The sequence below is a fragment of the Vanessa tameamea genome, chromosome 2 (assembly GCF_037043105.1).
Source record: "Vanessa tameamea isolate UH-Manoa-2023 chromosome 2, ilVanTame1 primary haplotype, whole genome shotgun sequence".
Lineage (NCBI taxonomy): Eukaryota > Metazoa > Arthropoda > Insecta > Lepidoptera > Nymphalidae > Vanessa > Vanessa tameamea.
In genome coordinates, this window is record NC_087310.1 from 7,457,520 (window position 1) to 7,473,749 (window position 16,230).

The 16,230-nt window shown below is 31.6% G+C and overlaps 1 protein-coding gene and 1 non-coding gene across 5 annotated transcripts in view; one reads left to right on the forward strand and one right to left on the reverse strand.

Moving 5' to 3' along the window:
• The window catches only part of LOC113401417 (galanin receptor type 3), a 60,341-nt gene that overhangs the window by 24,348 nt on the left and 19,763 nt on the right, over positions 1-16,230 (reverse strand). The gene's annotated exons all lie outside the window — the stretch shown is intronic.
• Positions 11,362-11,433, forward strand: Trnah-gug (transfer RNA histidin (anticodon GUG)). The gene has a single exon. It is a non-coding gene; the product is annotated as a tRNA-His (tRNA).

Below are 16,230 nucleotides of genomic sequence, written 5' to 3' on the forward strand. Positions count from 1 at the left end.
TAATTACAAAAATCGTGGACCAATTGTAATTGAATACGTAACGGTATTTCTATACTAATTGAGGGACGAATGAATGGGCAATATTTTTTTTAACACAGAACATTATATAAATGGTAGTAATACTATTTAGCACTAGCTAAAAATATATTATAGAAGTAATATATACGTAAGCCGACAGATACTAGTTATTATTTATTGAAGATATTTTTTAATATATTTCAGAAACCCATAACCGTCCTTTTAAATAATCATTAAAGAGTTTAGACTAGTTAATTAGAAATTATTTCATCGGCACTTCAAAATAAAAACTCAAAAGGTTGGTTTCCGATTCTTATATAATAATTATAACCAGTGTTCTATAATGTACTGTTAATAGAAGGTCTCTCTTCTAATTATAATAATAAACATTCCATAACTTTAAAATTTAAATATATTATGAAAATATTTTTAATCAAATTGTGCTGCGAAAAAGTATTTCATTAATATCGTATTTCATTTAGAATTCACGTAAATAAATTAAAAAGTTTTGAATACAATTTCCATTAAAATTCATACATCGTTTGCGTCACAGCCATTCAATTAATTGGTTTTATTTCATTGACAAGCTTTTGCATCACAATCAATCGTTTACGGATATTTAACATGCAACAATATACAATTATCAGTTATATTTTTGACGACAAATTGTTACATTTGAAAAGTGATACATATATTTATTTATTTATTTCAATTATCGATATCGACGTATCCAGTACAACTCTACAGCGCGTACTGTACGACTCGTTTCATTTGAATTGTTCATTAACTTGTCGTGAGTAAAAAGTAGAGGACATTGATTGCTTTCGACGAAATTGGCTATTGCTATTGACAATTAAAGATAAAATGTATATATACGGGAATCGTGTTAAAATGTATAAAATTAACGATTATAGCCTTAATTAATCAACGGTATATAAACTATCGATTAAAATGGACATAGTGACTTTTAGATTAGAAATAGGCATCCATATGGTTTTGATGATCAGGTCAGACTTTTGAGCTGTGGGTGTTGGTGCGTTTCCACTAAAATTGTTGTCAATTCCAAATTCGTATTGATGTATGTATCTGCAGCATACGCAAACGTCTGGCCCACGCAGTGTACGTTTGGTCCATATGCAACACAGAAAATGACAGCATTTGCAAACCAGATTTCCAAATTACGTTTTATTATTTTTGTGCCGCGGGCTATCTATCCGTTTATCAGTGCTACCTTTGCAATACCGCTGTATTAGATCGCTAATATTTATTAAAAAAGTTAAGAACATAATATGAAAGTAACAATAAACCATATATATTCGAACTTGTATAAAAGCCACAAATATCACTAAAGTTCGAACATACTCGAAGCATTTCAATATTTCACTGACAAGGATCGATCGGTAACAAAAAGTTTTCTCTTTCAAAGTAAATGGAAAAAATATTCGTTTTTATAGCCTATGCATATTATATTTTCAAGAATAATAAATTTTGTGAACATATTGTGCGACAAGTTGACAGGCGAATATCACTCTATGTCATCCAGCGGTACGGGACTGCGCGACCAAGAAAGCGGTAGTGACTGCGACTCAGAGTAATAGCATAAAATAAATTAGTTGAAGGATAAGGAAACATGAAGAAAACAAACCCACATAAATTATTTTAGTAAGTCTCAATATTAATAAATTCGTTCGCGTCTATTAAGGCTTCATTTGAGACGTTACGCCATTGTTAAAGATAATAAAATGAATAGTTTTAGAGTTATATAGATTATACAATTTTTTTTTACAATACACGTTAGTAGTAATCTTAACAATCCAAAACAATTATTATTAATATTATTTCAATTATAATGTACCAATAATGGTTTTTATTATTTTCTTACAAGTTTAACATTATTCTCGATTTCATACCCAAGTTAACACGCATTTTATAAATATTGCCACAATTTTGGTAAAAGGATAAAAAAAGCCTCAATAACAAGAATCAAAGCTCATAAACAAGTATAATAAATTGTATAAACAACAATCATATAAATTGCTCTAGAAATACCACGTGTATTTCTAGAACTCGTGTTATTTGATTAATGATTAAGACTCTGTAATACTTAAAAAAACTGAATAGCTGACACAAAGTATAGGCCCTAAGAATTATACAAATGAAACTCTTATTAATTCGGCAGGATATTGAGGACCTTCGTCTTAAAAGCCAGACAAAGCCCTGATGTTTTTTGCACTGAAATTACTCATGACTGCGAAAAAAGGGAAGAAATAGACTATGGAAAAATAAATTTTAAACGAGATAAATACAATATATCAAATATTGTTCTACGACTGCAAATTTGGAACTTACGTATTAACTCCACCTAAGCAAAAAATCTACGAATTCGCCATTTAAAATAATATTTATTTACTATTGCTATAATAATATAACCTAAAATGCTCCGTTTCTTAGATATTGGGGGAAGATAATTATTGTAACAACAATAAATTCGAAACTAAGTGGCCTTCGGATGTGCAGCACCTTCGCCTTGTGCTTCGTTATAGCAGGTGTAACATAAAAAAAGACATGACATTGCTGTAGTCAATCGACTTTTTAAAGAGGTAAGCGTACTGAAGCGTACTTTTCAATTTACATGTTATAAATGTATTACGGAATGATATCATAAATACTTCTGTTATACGTCTGTCTAATGCTCACTCACGTTCAATAGATTAATAATATTAACTTGTAACGATTTAGAATTATCAATGGTTAGTAAATGTTAATAATGGAAATCGTATGTAGAGGTTCATATGGTTTAGTAAGTGTAGAGAGATACCACCCACTCATAACATATTCTATCACTCCGCAATACTTAATATTATTGCGTTACAGTTAGAAGGGTGAGTGAGCCAATAACACTACAGGCCCTTGGGACATAACAGTCCCAAGTTCTTAGTTCCCAAGGTTGGTACATTGGCGATGTAAGAAAAGGGTAATATTTCTTACAGCGTCAATGTCTATGGACAGTGGTGACCACTTACCATCAATACCATCATGGGCCACCCATTGGGCCGTCTGCCTAAATATTTTATACAAAAAACGATCATATACCATATAATAAATAATTTAAATAAATCACACCTTTTAATACTAAGAAGTACATAAATTTCAATCCTGACGATGGATTTCCTTTTTAACCAACGTAGAACCAGAAAATTCCGAAACAAATTTTATAAAATGAAAGTGCTTCGATCAATATTCATTGGATCCGTTTGTGTATGCGTAGTTTATTCGCACCAAAAGTAGAAGTAAAAACAATAAAAGTGTAATGGATGTGGACGAAAATATACTGCAGTCGATGTCGGAGGGTGCTCGAAGTTCCTGATCAGACATCACTAAAGCAGATGAAATTTTGTTTAAAAGTCAAATAAATAAAATTGTTGCAGTTATAATCTGAATAAATAATATTATATGGTAATTGCTTAATTGCTAAACACGTACTTTAACTGTGTTCATTTTAATATTTGAATGTGATTATCAATGTGGTTTAATGTAATGGCATAGTTACAGATTTGGAGTTGACGGTAAATTCAGTGTAAATCGGTAATTCAGTGTAATTCAAGTTCAGGGAAAGTTGGAGGGTTAATTTCCAGTGACACTGAAAGATTGACTATTTCCGAAACACTTCAGTTCTATCGTGAACTTTCAGTGACATTCATATTTTCATTGCATAAAATGTTTCATTTTAATTATAGATTATATTTAGAGAATATTTTGTTCGTTTAAACATTCCTATTTTTGTTTCGATTTTAGTTAAAAAACCCCACCTACGTATAACTTTGTAGATTTAGCATACTAATTTTGTTTTAATTGGCTTGTGATTTTATCAATCCAACTAATCATTGTTATCTTTTATGGCTTCAGGCTATATGCTGACGAACTCAAACCCCGGTTCTGGCCTTCATTTCCTTACTTAGGTCTATCACTAATAAGGAAGATATTAAAAACATACTCAGAATATAAATTATCAGTATATATGTTACAGGGGGAATAAAACAATAAAACAGTCGAAAGGTCATCTGATGCGTCGTTCAGGATGGTAATGACATCATGCATTTTCCAGTTTGCATCGTTTATTTATGCAATCCGGGCAGATATTGATTTACAACAGAATATAAATTATTAAATTAAATAGTTTTACTCATTACGTACTTTCAGTACAACAGAACTATAACATTAAAATGATAAACGCATTAAGAGCTTGCAACCGTATTTCAATTTCAAAGATTTTGCGAGTGTGATACTAAGCAAGTTCTTATAAAATAGCACTGTTCCTGCGATTAGTATAATAATATTTGCTTCATTTGACTGAATTAACTGTTCAATTTATCGTAACATATCATCGAGTTATGTGACGTGTCAATATTTTCGTAATTTGACTTGGTTTAAAGGCAACAATATTTATTCGTTTTAAAGTACGATATTGTCATTTTTTTTATATATATTCATAATAACTAAGAATATTAATCCATGGTTTCGTATTGTGGGAATTAAAACTTTAACCAAGAAAAGGAAGTTTTGTTCCTAAAGATTTTAAAGAATGATAAACTAAAAATATATATTTGTTTTTTAAGACATAATATACCGTTTTTTCCAAAATCGGCATATAGGTCTAATGACAATCTCTTCATGGCTTTAAGGAAGAATTACACAATTTTCTCAATTCCTTTTTTACTAGTAGTCTGCCCGTGCGACCCTTAAAAAAACTTAATTGAGCTAAATCCTCTTGCATTTAAAATCGATATAAGTATTTTTTTACTTGTCTGTTAAATTAGTAGTTAATTTTTTTATCAATGATATATTTTCAAATTCATCTAACGACTTCTCAGTATTTTGTGTGAAACGAGCTGTTCGACGAAGCCTATGTCTATCTATGCATAGTCTTGTTTAACGTAGAAATCACGTATATATATTTTGCGTAAGTCGATCACGTAAGCCGGATTATTTAGATAAAGTTAGAATTTTAATCGCGTGAAAGACAAGTAACAATTACAGTGAACCATGACACAGACTGAAGCTTGGAGACGGAAAAATATAAAGATAAATGATCACCTATCGTAACTGTGCTCCGAAATGCTGTAGCAAGACAAATTATTTTACTCCTAGAGGATGAAAAACCGGTTCATGTTAGAGCTACTTAATATCATTGTTGTCAAAAAATCTAAGAGCTCTAAGAATTAAGATTGATCAGTGACAAGGTCTGAGTAATGTACGAGAAACTATCACGAAACTCTGAGGATGTGATCATAATGTATATAGTACTAGTTATATATCACTGAAGCGCTCTTTCGGCTTTCTATAATGAAAACAATATCAAGCATCAAACGATATAGTAGCCTATGTACTGCAGCGATATCGAGTCGAAAATTACATCTAAATAGTGTATAAAATCTTCAATAGTAGCATTATACTTATTGATTCTCAAATTAAACACTATCACCTGTTCGGAAAGAAAAATACCCTTATCTTAGAAGAGCTGGCGAAAGAAACTCAGCGGGTTTTTTTTCGTCCATAACGATTTGAAACCTTTTGTTGATTCAGTAGTTTAATTATTTGTAGATATAAATTAAAATTAATAACCTTATTAATATTTTGACCACTATACATAATTCGGTGATCCTTATCCCTTCTATTTGGGTTCGGCACAATATGTTAACTGCGTGTAAAATAAATAAATATTAGGGAATTCTTTTGCTTGGTTTATTCCACACAACAATGCGGATGGTTAAAATGTTTACTGGATGGATGGGCTTAAGAAATAAAATCTTTAATCAGTTCTCACTACTTGTGACCCATGGCGACTTACGATGGGCTAGCTCGATTCAACTTGGTCGGAATTTACTAGTATATAAAGATATTAAAAAAAAAATGTTTTCCGGTGTGAAAGATGAGTTATTCAACGACGTTGAGTTCATTTGATTTCTTTGATATATTTGATTGTTAGATAGACTTTTAAATCATTTTTCATTTTTTCTAGCTAAGCGGGCTGAGTTACCGCAGGGTTAGTACATTAATTTACGTTTTGAGATCATACTAAAATCTTTTGATAAAAATGATCCGGTTCGGTCGGCTTGATTATCCGATATTGTCAGACAGCACGTGTGAACTTGACACAGTCGAGTGCACTCAACAAAGCGCAAAAGCACCGCTCCACTGACATCGCTACCGATAACGCCAGAGGTGAACGTTACGTCACTCTCTCTAGACCTAACGTAAGTTACTACCTAATCGACATAAAATAACTTACAATCTAACACTTTATTCCTCTATCTAGCATACATTTATAAATAGCGCTATTTTATCAAAAATATGAAAATTTATATTCAGGCTAATACACCATTCGTATCGCATCTCTTCGAATATCAGAAAATGAATTTCCGATATAAAATTATTTTTACGATTTTACATACTCGATGGGCCGTATTAAAAAGGAAAAACGTACTTAAGCAATATTTATGTATCTCTATTTATATGTAAAATACTAAACTTCGAAAACTTAAAAATAGAATAGAAATTATTTATATAAGTCGATTATGCAAATCAATTATCTCGAAGCTTGCATTCTTTACGGTGTTTTTTTTTAATGCCGCATAGCATAATATTTCGTCTATTTCGAATCTCTTTTTACAGAATAGCCACCCCGCATTTAAATTATTTTCTCTAAAGATAATATATGTTTATAATTATAAGGAATATTTCCTTTAAAAATGTTCCGGTCTTACGGCTTCTAAAATAAAGTCTAAAGTATTACACAAAGCTACCCAAATTATGGTGAACATTTCTATTGTTAGCACGCGACCATTGTTGTAACAGTTTTAAAGAATTCTTATCAAACAACGGTCTCACTCAACTTGAGTGTTCATCTTGTACGTGACGATGTAAACGACAGGTATATTTTATTTTGCACATTTTTTGAACAAATGAGAACAAGCACATTGAGAATAATAATGGCATCATAAGTCAGTCGATACATTCCTTTTTTTAGTATTACTTAATTTAGTTACAGTTATGAACAACTGTCATACGGCCGTTGCGCAATAATAATAAAAAGTGGTATATTAATGAATCAGAGGCACAAGGACTCGGAGCATAAGGACACATTGCTTTATCTCTACTTGAATCCCACGAAATGTTTCCTGTTGCGTTTGAAGAATACACATCGTTGAATTCCATCTGGGCTTACCCCGAGATTACTTCATATAAAAATTAAAAAAACATAATATAATGAAGTTGTGTTAATCCGAATTAGAAGAAGGTTTTTACTATATATAATATGTGCTCTCTGATTTTTTCTTCCTTCACTACCACTTCAGTTTTTGTATCAGCTGGAGAAAGTTCTTCTCTGAATATTTATTTTTTCTTGGTGGTAGGTTATTGTGCAAGCCTATGTGAGTGTAACTTCCAACAACGGAAAACAACTCTGAAGCACCCACTCGTGATACATTATATCGACAAACAGTAATACTGATTATAGTTGTGTTCCGGATTGAAGGGTGAATGAGCCAGTGTAACTACAGCCACAAGAGACATAACATCTCAGTTTCCAAGGTTGATGAGGCATTGGCGATGTAAGAAATGATTATTTTATTACGTCACAAATGTCTATCTTCAGATGACAATGGCAGTGGTGATACGACCCCAATGTCTATGGGCAGTGGTGATTACTTACATCAGATGGCCTGTTTACCAGTCCGACTAACTATTCCATAAAAAATTTTGATCAGTCGATAAATACATAAGTAAAATATATATCCGAATAGAGCATAAGATAAGATTCAGCGTTATATTACCTGGACATAATCCTACAATCTTCGGTTAAGCACGTGTCACTGGACCTGGACTTTTCGTGAACTTTTTAAATGTATGTGGTTTATTGGGCATTTTAAATATATATTAATATACTTTAGATAGACCGTACCGTTTTACTTCGACTCCGCGGTGTATTCTGGTTTTTCGTACTCCAGGAAGGTAGTTATCATTGAAAGCTGGCTGAAAGCCAAGACACACGGACTTACTGGCGCCTGCATAGATAATGTCTGATTTACTGCCTGAAATGGACATTAACGTAACAAGATTCGAAATTGTCTTAATTTGTAACAACCTACTGTCACCATTTATCAAAAATTTCCTCCGATCATGTTTGTGAAACGTTGTTTAATAGACAGTGTTTTTTACCTTAACCTTATTTAAACTATTGCTAATAATTTTAATACGTCTTTTAAGAAGACGACTAGCTCGAAGTCCAGCGAAGATCTGCTGATGTTCAGTAATAAGATAAAATATAAAACGCCAAAATGTATAAAAGTAGAATGTAAAAAAGGCACGGGCAACTGTGAGGTGAGGATGAGGATTATTAAAATACGAAATGCATCATCATACAATGTAGCGATGTTACTATAATTTTTAATTAATGGCCTTTACAGTATAACAAATACCATAAATAATATCTCTAACTTGATTAGTAATTATATATTATAGAAGTCTTTTTTATTATGTAATCCAATTGTAGAATGTAACTTGTACTGTTATATATTTCTAAAATTTCTGAATGAAATAGTTTTGTATAGACTTTCTACTTTAAAAAGGAATTTCGTGCAGTTCTAACCAGAACGGGCACTTTCTCATATATATATAACGAATATGAATAAAATTCCTACACTCCGTAGCGCCGGTCTTACGGAATCTCTGTTATCTCGGTATGTTTTGGTTATTCGTGAAGTATTACTTCGGAATTTGTTTCGAAAATTCTGAAAGTTGTTGTATATAGCCACAGTAATAATGATAATAATATCGAACATATTATTACCATTATTACTGTGGCTGAGCGTGGGGTTACTCAGTATTTAAGTCTAAAGATATAATGTCCATCTTTTTTTATGTTATAAGTGGCAAACGAGCAGGAGGCTCACTTGATGGAAAGTGATTACCACCGCCCATGGACATCGGCAACACCGGAGGGCTTGCAGGTGCGTTGCCGGCATTTAAGGAAGGAGTACGCTCTTTTCTTGAAGGTTTCCAAGTCGTATCGGTTCGGAAAAACGGCCGGCGAAAGCTAGTTCCACAGAGTGGTTGTGCGAGGTAGAAAATGACTTAAAAATCACGCTGTTGTGGATTTTCGGACATCTAGAAAGATCTATAGTCTGGTGTAACGGATCAATTACGTAGTTTGACAATTTCGTTAGAATGGACACCCTAGCAAGTTGATTAGCGGGTGTATAGTTAAACACAAAAAAAGACACAGCAAAGAAACAACTATTCAATCCCAAAACAACATTTTTATTGAAAGTCAAAGTCAAAAATCTTTATTCAGTATAGAAGTGTTACACTTACTTATTGATAGTCAAAAATCTACCACCGGTTCGGAAATAAACGCCTCGGACCTGGAACGAACTGGAGAGAGAAACCCAGCGGCAATTTCTTTTTTGGTTAATGACATATTTTACAATTTTTATTTTCATCCAAATCTAAAATAAAATCGTAATTGTAAAAAAACTTGAAACAGCCTGGAGCCCAGCAAGCAAGCAAGCTTGCAACAGGCCCTGGGGCCAGGCTATAGATTTCAGGGACAGCCCTCTCCTCCAATACAAAGATGGTATTAATAACAATTGGCACGGTGCAGTGACAGCGTTTGATTTATTTATCTTATCAGAGATATGTTACTTATCAATTATATTTAAATAAAGTAGTCTTTAAAATATCTTAAGTCGATTCAGAAATAATTGATAATTTAAAATAATCATTTCATGCCTTTTTATATTTTAATAATTTTATAAATTGTGTGTACAAATTTACAAAACTTCTTTGTAATTAATAAAAAAACATTTTTTTTGCAACCAATAAAAGATATACAGATTGATTTCAGTATTTATTGTTTGTTTTACCCATCACAGTAATGAGTTAGATGCTTTAGGGTGCTCGACATTTAGAGAAATATTTAAGCTATTTGATCACTCGTAACATGAAACGCTGATTAAAAGCGATGTTTATACTTTGATGTAAATGGATAAAATGGCTCCATATTTGTGAATATAAGCGTTCCACAGAGTCTAGGTGTTATTTCATTTCTCTTCCTCATTTATATTAAATACATGCTTATTCTGATAGATAATTAACATGTAACGACCAAAAGTGTTATTACAACAAGATTTCTAAAAATCAATGTACGTCATTTATGATGGTATTGTGAACAATATCATAGTGAAATGTTAATAAATTAGTACGTCGGCAGTATTAACGACTTACTGATAAAGTACAATAAACATGATGCATTGATTAACTTATTCCGAACGTGAATTATTTTAAAAACGAATACGTTTTTAAACGTTAAAATATAAAATTGGTAACGGATGTGAATACGGCTTACTTGGGCTATTTAACAGTATTTTTTGGAGTCTGGTTTTATTTAAAAGAGTTCAGACTTTTAATCGCATCACGTATTAAGTTTTTTTTTGTTACTTATTATAAAAAAGTAAATAAATGTATTTATACGATATAAAACCTTAAGTGTTAACGGGGATATGACAATTATAGTTGACTTGCATTACTGGTAATTTTTATTGTTAGACATATAATTACATTTTAGTGATATTACTAATGGACTTGCTTTTATATATAAGCTCTACATTCATTCAAATTAATTTAATACATCTGGATTTTATTGCCATAATATAATAACAATGGTAATCGATTGCACATTATCAACATTTGCAGTCGATTTGCACTTTTGATAGAAAGTCTCATCTACAGATTTATAAAAAAATATTATTATAGTTTTTTAAAATACATTTATATAAATATTGTTGTGCTAGCAGCTTTTTTCTCTGTTGTATGGCCTCGTTATTTTAGTTTTAAGTAACTATGAATAAGAACAATTGAGGTAACTTACATAATATATAACAAAATCCTATAAAATCATATAGCTCCGCCATGACAGCTTCACACTGCCGTGACCAGGAGTCGAACCTGTGTTACTACAGCCACAACGTAGGGTCCTAACCACTAGACGATCACGGCTATCTTAGCTTGTAACAAAAATGTTCAAAACACAATTGCATTCATTTTAAATTAATAAACGAAACAATTTAAAAGACAAAACTTGATGGAATAAAAAGTCACGAGTGATTTTTAACCTTGACGGGGTTACATGTTTTGGCGATTAAAAAAAGAGAAATTGAGATGAAATTTGAGCGCTTTATGTTTCAATTATTTTTTTACAGTCGACAACGTGACCGCATCGAATCTTGAAATGAAACGGTCCGAAAGAGTTGGCACTTTTAGTAACTACATTCACCGGTTCCGATAGCCGTGATCGTCTAGTGGTTAGGACCCTACGTTGTGGCCGTAGTAACCCAGGTTCGAATCCTGGTCACGGCAGCTAAATAAAAGCTGTCATGGCGGAACCCATTTTTTTAATTTATTTAAATTTAAACTTTTAAAGATATAGTTTAAATATATGTATACAATCTCAGGCATAATCGTGTGATGCGCTTCAATGTCTGTACATTTTCACTGCAAACAATTAATTATCGAATACGACAATAGTATGTTACAATTAAACGGTAAGTACTATCTCAGACTATCCCTTCAATCGAACGCCAACAATAACTTCACAAGAAACAACAATTAGTCAGGAAATGAAACAAGTGAGAACGTATTGAAAGCGATAATTACTTTTCTCTTACCAATTTATCAAAAAAATTTACAAATCGATTCGAAGCTCCACTATAAATGGGGAGTTTTTTATAAAAAAATTTGAGCTGGATTGTTGCGTGGTCACCATCATCCACATCACATTGACACTGTAAGAAATTTTAAACACTTTGAATTGAGATATTATGTTCACTGGCTCATTCACACTTTAAACCGGAACACAACAATAAGTATTGCGGATTTGTCGTATAATATATGATAAGCCCTACCACATAAGGTATACATGATTATCTTAATCAATTTTGATACAAATGTCAGGAATCCATCTTTAAGAAACTGTATAAATGTAATAGACGTTTCTCCCCTGGTATATCAAAGTTACCATTGAATTATAAACAATACATGAATCCGAAGAATTTTTTGTTCAAATTTGTTACGGATGATTGGAAGAAGTATATCACATAGTTGCAAACTTTTCCTTTGAAGATTAAGGGAAATAACTTTGAAGTCTCGATACGGAGTAAGCCAACGTTCTCTTTAATTTTAATAATACTTGCCATCTATTGGATTTATAGCGCTGATCTACGCTATATAGTCATTGTTTATGCGCTGATGTTTTGGCGCTAATACAATTAGGTGTACTGTTAGTTTATAAGGATTACTTCTAACGAACACAATAAATAACTTATATTGTAGGTTATTTTATTTCATGATTAATCTATTTTACGTTTTAGAAGCTGAATGTATATTTCGCACCAAATAGCAATGTTTACAATACAAGAGAAGCCTTACAAAGCAGCTGCGTGGATAATTAATCTTGGTTCTAAAACATTTATTGTAATGAATATCTTACAAAGTAGAAGAGATATTCATCAACGTTTGATTTGCGATGTTTTAAAATAATTTCTGTAACTTTGAATCTTACTGAAGGTTTGCTTAATAAGCTATTTGAGTTTACTTGTATGAAATGATTTTAATGCGAATCACTCGTAAGGAAATAAAAAGTTATAAATTTAGGAGGTTACCAACACGATCACCGGGCACTGGACTTTTAGTCGAATACTACTCAACTTACTTAAGATCATTAATGTGAAATATCCTTTATGTGAAACTATTAGTGTATAATATCTAAATACTAGGTGACTCTTCAGAAAGTACGATATAAATATTAAAAGCAATATTATTGTTATGAATGCTTAGAAAATAAAAATCTTACATTATTTTATCATAACTATAACTGGTAGAGCTGTACTTAAATATGCGTTGGCATGACACCCATGATGTGAAGTGTAGTGATGCAATCAATTTTCAATAACACAGGTATAAACCAGTAATTTTTAGGTTAATATATAAGATTACATTGATACATAATGAAAATTTTCTCATGGTCCTAAGTACCCTCATCTGTACACGATATTTTGTCGATAGGCGCATTAGTGAATCAGCTGAGACTTGGCTTTACTTCTAGTATAACTAATACTGAACAAGTTTCAAACGTTCGTGGTCATAATAGATAATAAATTTACAAACAATGAAATTAGTAATAAGTATGCATATAGTGCAATATTCATGCAAAATTTACCAAAAGAGTAATGGTTAAAAGTAGTTAAATAATTTTATTAAAGTTAAAACCAAGCACCGGAAACTATGTATTGTTATATTTTTGTTTGAATAATAATATTACCGCCGCTTTCGCACCTTAATCGCTCTACTTTTGAATGAACGTTAGAGTCCCGTTTAGTTTCCAGTTTTCCGTCTCGAAAGCGTTTTTTATTTTCATTTCGTTATTTCGTTATTATAAATTTTATAATTTTAATTCAATATATATTGAATTGGCAAACAAAGAACATTTCCTCCATTTTAATGTAATTATTTTGTGTGATCAACGAATAACGTGTAAAAAAAAAGTTTTTTAAGTTATTTTTAACATTACACTATCTATTCAATTTTAGATGCAGTTGTGCAAAATAATTAAAACTGCAATGTGTGTAGATTGAAATACGTGTGTCCGAAACGAATTGTGGAATAACGAGAGCTTAGTAGGCAAATAGAATCAACGTGCTCTGAATATAGAGTAGAGAAATAGAGACTACAGTTTGTAGGGTAAGTTAGTCGACATTCGCATGCTTCAAAGCATTATTCCTATTTTTATGTATATGTTCAATGATAAGTTAGTTTAGTGGTCACTTTTTTCTGCTTTTCTGTTGAAATAGGGTTCAAATAGCGTTAACATTGTATAAGTAGTAAAATTTAATCAAATAAAGAAATATTTGTTATAGTCAAGATGAACTACAACTAGTCTCGAAAATAAATTATTCTCATCTGAAAATATCTGATAAAAAGAATACGTCGGGCTTATTGTTTGTCAAAATTTCTATTTGCTTTTTAATTTTCATTATAATAAAGAAAAACCCTATAAAGATGTTTTGCGTTGTTCTTTTGATTCAACTTTTTTTTTTATAAACAATTATGTAATTGAATTTGTCCCTTTAAATAAAGTTGTCTCGGAATCAGAATCGCCCGAGAGTTGAAGAAGTATCTTATGAGATCGCTGATCGTTTTCTTTTGGTGGTCGTTAAGAATATTAACGTTATATATTCAATAGTTAAATTACTGTTAATTTATCTTATATTAATAAATTCTACAAGTATTTACACGAAAGGATTTGGCGCTTATAACGTAACGTCAACCTCCTCTTTTGACGCAACGTTTGAATTTTTTTTACTTCGATTAATAATAATAATAACGATAATGTAAATATTGTATGTATTTGATTTCAACTTCACTATTCGCAGTACTAATTAGACATAGTTAGTCATTCTACATTATATTGTTTCAAAAGCAAATAATAAGTCTAACTAGTTATCTATATTTTGAACTAATAATTTACCAATTATGTGTTTACTTTTGTTGACCTGTAAATGCATTAACTATTGCAAATAGTACTAGGATAGAAAAACGGGCTGACGTTGTCCTGCCTTTTATATAACGTGTATTTTACTGGGGGAGATCTTTATATTGAAATAAAACACAGAAAAATATTCTAATCTCCATGAAATTGGACAGATTAATTTATGGCATAAATGTTTGAATGTTATTTCGGGCATGGGGTGAACGGACTGACGCGTATATTTCATTGAGATTAAAGATATGTATATTATCTGTGTTTTATTTCAATTTCAAGTTCCTCGCTTCTAAAAATAACCCTTGTATGCCAATTATCATATAGATCAATTGAACGATTGAAGTTGTGATGTGCTATATCTAGTACCGAGTTATAAACAATGTATGTAGATAGTATGTGCTAACTTTCATGGTTATCCGTCAAGCGGTGTCGAAATCGATTTATCTCATATATGTACATATATATAAAAATATAATATTATATAACACAATTAGCAATTGCCGCCGAACATTAAAATGTTATTGGATAGTTTGAACTATAAGCGGACTCATCAGACTCTCATAAAAAAACCGAGCAAGTGTAAATCAGACTATGAATTGCGTACCACCAGACAGATAGACAAACAGACATTGATGTCACAATAAATTTACGATTTTCGAATGTTTCATATACTTGGTATTGTTTCTTGCAAATTTCATGATTATATTTTGTACACAATATATTCGGGACTTGTAGGTTTTGATTCCCTTTGAAACTTTTTTGTGTCTTGTATGTAGTAGTGCTGTAGGCCCTACTTGCCTTTACAGCTTCACCGGACGTTGGGGCGAGTACTAGACTCAGCCTTAAAATTGAGCCATTTCGAGCTCGAGAGTGACGTTCATCTTGAGGGTGTCTGCTATGAGATCGCACCTCGGCTCAGTACGTAGTCGGTGGGGCCCTTTGCGCCAAAATTGGCCATATCTTCTGATTGCGTAGACATGGATATTTGATTTTTTCATAGCTCCAAAGAACCAGAAACCTTAGTATTTGGTTATAATACTATCATTATACTTTTACGCGTTCATGAGAAAAAGGTTTTTCGGACAGACAGTCTGACGTACAACGAAATGATCTTATAACAATTCCTTTTTTCTTTTAAAGGAACGAAATTCTGAAAAGGTTAAAAAACTGGATAGTTTTAATTTACTCCATATTGGAAGAATTCCGCACATCTAATCCATAATATATTAAAAATGAAACAACAATCACTTAAGCTTATAACGCACCCTCGTTGTAAAACCGTCGGTGGGGATTACATGTGCTGAGCGGGCGATTTATGAATGAAAAATGACGTTAGAAATTGTGAAATTTCAAATGTTATCGGGTTTGTTTAAAGATGTGTGTTTACGAAATGGTAGAGAATTACGTATTTACATAATGTTAGTAATATCTCTAAGAATCGGTATTACAGTATTATACTTTTGATACACATAAATTTAGGTATAATTTCTTATCCATAGCACGAATGATCGAATAAACTCTTTTATCTACGCAACTTAAGGCAAGTATTTGATCTAAAATTCTTCGAGAAAGATAAATTGAGTCAATGTTTACGCTTCAAGTTCAATTTTACACGT